Consider the following 5,572-nt stretch of genomic DNA (forward strand, 5'->3'; position numbering starts at 1 on the left):
TGCCCTCATCAGTAAATAGAAACATGTAGAAATAGTCACTGCATATAAAAACACGGTATAAGGCAATGGCTTCAAAAACAAAATGGCTGTTAGATGTTAAGTGTAATTTGAGTAGATGTTCTAAACTTAATAACAAAGCTGATACAATAATTACATATAATCTGGGAAATCTTGTTGCTCTAAAGACTGTTAACACATAAATTCCATTGGAAATGATGAAAGGCATTTGAAGTATTATGAGGTTGGAAAAAAGTATGAAATAATGTTGTGTAGTAGCAATTTTCTTTGAGATAAAACTATCTATCCTAGGCAGGGTTGTGGTGGTGGGTGGTGCAAACCTTTAATTCTAGCACTTAGGAGGCAGAAGCCGGCAGACCTCTGTGAGATGGAGGTCAGCCTGGTCTACACAGTGAGTTCCAGACCAGCTGGGGTTACAGGGAGACCCTGTCTCAAAAAACAGAATGAAACAAAAAAACCTGTCCTGCAAGCAAGCTCCTTAAGCTCAAGAAGTAAGCAATAACTTCAGTAAGTCTCTGAAACCGATCAGATTCTCTGGGCCTCACCTTCTGCAAGCATATCTAAATGGAAAAGACAGCTGAGAGACACTATCAAACCAGCCAGCTGCCTGGAAGGAGCAGATGCTACCTGGAAAGGACACTCTCTAAACTGTTAAGCTGTCTGCAAGTTGTGCAGTGGGCACCCGGTTTCCTGCTTTTGTGAGTTGTCACCCACAGTGGTGTGGACTTTGGGTGATACAGCTGTCTTTGAGCCATTCTGCTCCTGTATGTAACCTCTGCAAAACTCATTGGTTCACCAAATTGGACTTTAATGGTATCCTTAATTTGGTGTGTCATCCATTTCCTACCTGGAGTGAATAGGCGTTTATCCCTGTCTCCCCAGGGATAGTGCCACATTAGTGTTACAGAGTTTGAAACCACCAGGAAAAGACTACCAGACCCAGTTCAAATTGTAATTGGTCAAATTTATTAGAACTATAGCCATCCATGGTTCCTTAGTCAGATTCAGGACTCACGGCCCTGACGGGAGGGTGAAACTAGTTTATACTATAAAATACCATAAGAATTTCATCACGCATGAGTATTGCTAGGTGGTCCTGAGTGGGGTCAGGACAGCCCAAGTTAGCAGATAAGCAAACTGCCTAAGCCAAAACAGATGTATAAAGACCTTGACAGTAAGGAACTTTCTGATTATTGTTGTTATATAGGCTTCTTGGCTAGGCAAGAAGCACAGCTACAGTGTCTGGGAGGTGACCAAGGTCAGCACTCAACTAAGAAAGCACTCAACTAAGTTCAGACTTGACCTTGAAGCTGGCCGCTTTTCTAGATTTTGAAGTTTAAAGCGGCTGCTTTACACAAATGAAGAAAATGAAGTTACTTTGGCTCTTACAATTTGGGGACTCCATTTAGGGCCATTACATTAGTAAGTATTGTTGGGAGCTATTATTATGGGCAACGCCATTGGTGCATTAGGCTGTGGCAGCTTGCCTTGACTTAAGCATTGGAGAAAGAATGCGTCCACCCTGGGAGTTTCCCTGCTCTCTGCTTCTGTGGTCCGAGTTGACAGGCTCTGCTTCCCTGATTAATTGGCAGTCTTGGAAACATAACTAAAAAGTTGTTTCAGTTTATGGGCACCGGAGTTTCTCAGCACCCTTAGCTTGGTTTCTATATAGAAATAATGAATTATAGTAGTTGCTAAGCTTGGTGGTAACATAATGTATCTTTGGTTATTCCTTGGTTACTTTCTGTTTAGTGATGTATCCTTAGTTATTCCTTGGTTACTCCAGATCTGATATAAGCTTGCTTTAGTTCACAATAAACATGCACTGGCACATAGACCTCTGCATTCCCTGCGTCCTGATTTCTATCTGTCGGGGTCCCCAGTCCCATCAGGCTTGGTTTGTGGTCACTGCTCCGTGACAAAGTATAAATCAGTCTTGATTAAGAAAGCTTGTATTTTGTGTTCTGATTTTCCTTCTGTTATGTTTTGGTTAGTTCAGGTAATTGAGACACATAAGGATAATTATCTAGAATATTAAAGACAGGAACCTCTCATGGTTAAGTGGGTTAACTATCCTCTTAATTCATGTGTAGGAACAAGACGATATTAGAAAGCTCAGGAGAATATTTTTAAGAAAAATACTGAAAAACAATAACTAGGATTATTCTGTAATGTAAGAATTTTTGAATAATAGAAATAAAATGATCTCAAAATGCCCTCTCTTAAATAATATCACATAATAATTGATATATTTTTAATGAATTCATAAGACCAAGGAATAGAAGTGTAATTGTGTTGAAGTGAAATCATTTATGCAGGCTAGATCTTGGAATTAAAGCCGAGCTGGCCTATGTGAGTGGCCAGGGTCTTGGAGCTGTATAGCAAGCATGGCTTTGGTGTGTGAGTAGACATTATCATGTCAACAAAGGCTTATTAATGATGCAAATATATGTTTGTATTAAAGAAGAATATTTAGTGGACTTAGAATAGTAAATGTAGTTAAGTCAGTTGTTGGGCTGATTGATTTTAGAACTAGCAATGCACCACTCTATGGCTTCTGAAGCTGCGACTCAAACTGCTATGACTATGTGTAAGATAAGCAGGTTGGTAGTTTATATAATAATTAGTGTCAGAAATCAGTGTCATAGGAATGCCTTGAGGTAAGAAATGGGCAAGATACATTTATATCTGAATCCAGTAATTACAGACTCAGCCCACAATGGAAAGCTATACAGAAATTTATTTATGCTTGTGTAGTAGGCATAATTAAAGAGTATAGGAAATTGGTAAAGCCAATGACCAACACTACTGAAATTAATACAGTTGATGTTTTTATCATGTTTAACTATTGTTTGAAAATAATCTGTACTAATTGTTCAAAAGACATAAGATGATTACTAATTAACTGGAACATGGAATATTATGAGAAAACAAAATAGTACTAGGTAAATATACATTGCAATAGTATTAGGTCAATATACATTGTAATAGTACTAGGTAAATATACATTGGAATAATACTAGGTAAATATACATTGGAATAGTACTAGGTAAATATACAACTACATTGTTGCAATAATAGAAGCAAATTTTGTTTATTTATATTCTCAAGAATTTTCATTTTTATTAGCTTCATATTTCTTCATAAGAGATAAGAGGGGAAGATAAACTGAGAGGGAGTGAGGGGATATGGGAAAAATTTGAGGAGAGGGGATGAAAATGATGTAAATACAGTATACATGTATGAAATTCTTAAAAAATAATATGAAAATTAAATTTTAATAAAGAGAGGAAATTGTATGGGGATAACTTAATTTTAATAAAATAAAAATGCATGTATCATTAAGGAAATAGTAACAGGTTATGGATGTGTTTAATTGTGGAATTACATTATGGTGAATCTCTGTTCCCTTTAAATTAAAAAATTGAATGCTTAATTAGTTTAACAGTATGAATTATAGTTTAGCTAATGACCAGATTGTAAAATATTTTAGTGGAACTATCTAGAACATATGGATATAGAGCTGTGTTTTGGCCCACAAATTTCAGAGCATTGAACACAATACAGGCCTGGTTAGGGGGATGTGAGGGCTACTGATTTGAGCTCCGAGAACACATTCTGTTATTAGGTCCATCAGTGTAGAACGACTTCTCATGAAGTAAACATTTGGATATGTAATTCTATTGGTAGAACTACATAATTATCTACCCCCAGTAGGTATAATTTATTAGGTTTTCACTCTAATACAGTGATTAAATATGAATCAACGCTTAAGGATTCACAATCTGTGTGTGTTTGACTTAATATCATTGATGGCCATTATTTTCACAATAACTTGTCTTTATATAAAACACATTTTGATGAAAAACAGTTAAAACTAAAATGATAGCTAGTTGTACAGTCTGTTTTTAATTCCTGAGCATTGCTAGTGCTTAAATGAGATCATTTCATTATGACGATAAGTTGAATAATATAAAAACTAAGGAGTTAATATCAACTATTACAGTATGGTCATGACAATGGAGTTCTTCTATAATAGGAAATGATGCACCTTGAAATCCTCTTTGAAATGAGTGAGCCGAAAAGTCACAGATGCTAAACTATAAATTGACAATCATGCAGTAATTTTACTAATGCCTTTTTAAGAGAAAATCAGAAAGATTGTGAAGATGACTTTGAAGTATTAGACTTTAGGGGTCCAATTCCTTCCTTTCTTGGTCTGTTTTTATATATGCTAGTTCTTCTAGTGTGTGGTATGATGGAGGACATCTCTGTAGTCATTCTTGATTGTTGATTGAAGCAAATGCTTCTCAAGTCACGGAGATTATTACAACTAGTGCTTGTGGTTGTTTGTTTGAAGGAGAAATGACCCCCATGGGTTCAAGGTATCTGATCATTTTATCCCCAGTTGCTGTGCTCTTTGGGAGGTTTAGGATTTGTGGCCTTCCTGGAGGAAGTATGTCACTGGGAGTGGGTTTTGGGATTTCCTATCCTTACCCCACTTCCAGTTTGCTCTTTCTGCTTGCTGTGTGCTCTTGAAGATGTGAGCTCTTAGCTTTCTGCTCTGGATGCCTCCTTCTGTACCTCTCCTGCCATGAGGGACTCGTATCTCTCTGGAACTGTAAGTCAAGTACATTCTTCCTTCTATAAGTTTCCTTGGTCATGGTGTTTTATCACTGAAACAGAAAAGTAACTAACACAGAGCTCTTAGTGAAATATAAGCTGATACATTATCTCACATAGCATAGGCATGTGGATAATAAAGGTATCATCAATGTATCCTAGATAATCCAAGGAAATGTAATAAAGTTATATTAACACCAACATGTATAATAGTAATATGACTTTGGCTCATGTATTGGCAAATGTATATGCTAATTTGTATGAGCAAGTTCCTAGTGGCCTGAAAGCTTCTGTTTCCTTAGGTTCAGGCACCAACCCTGTCTCTTACAATCTTTCCACCCTACCTTCCACAATGACGACAATGGTGACAGCGTGCACAAGACCCACACCAACTCAATAGACAAAACCCCAGCATAGAATGAGGGAAATGGGCAGCAGGCCCCAACCCTAACTGAAGAACTACTGGCAACTGATTACTTCTGAATGAGGGAGAGTAGATCTTCATTAAGGGAGTGACTCTAAATAGGTTGACTAGACTCCAGTGGATGAACTTGTACTGAGGGGCATCTGGGAACAAATGCCTGATGGGATAGGACTTAACATGTATGACAGAATGCATGAAATATAGTTGGAGGGCATTTGGGAGAGCGTGAATGGGGAAGGGGGTCAAATTTCATTAAGACTTATTATATGAAATGCACAAAACTCAATAAAAATAGTTTTGAGGGGCTGGAGAGATGGCTCAATGGTTAAGAACACTGACTGTTCTTGCAGAAGGCCCGGGTTCAAATCCCAGCATCCACATGGCAGCTAACAACTGTCTATAATTCCAGTTCCAGGGGATCTGACAGTCTCTTCTGTCCTCTGCAGGCATTGCATGACATGGGTGCACTTACCTACATGCAGGCAATACACTCATACACATAAAGTA

Source organism: Nannospalax galili, unplaced genomic scaffold (assembly GCF_000622305.1).
Source record: "Nannospalax galili isolate Female #2095 unplaced genomic scaffold, S.galili_v1.0 scaffold43, whole genome shotgun sequence".
NCBI lineage: Eukaryota > Metazoa > Chordata > Mammalia > Rodentia > Spalacidae > Nannospalax > Nannospalax galili.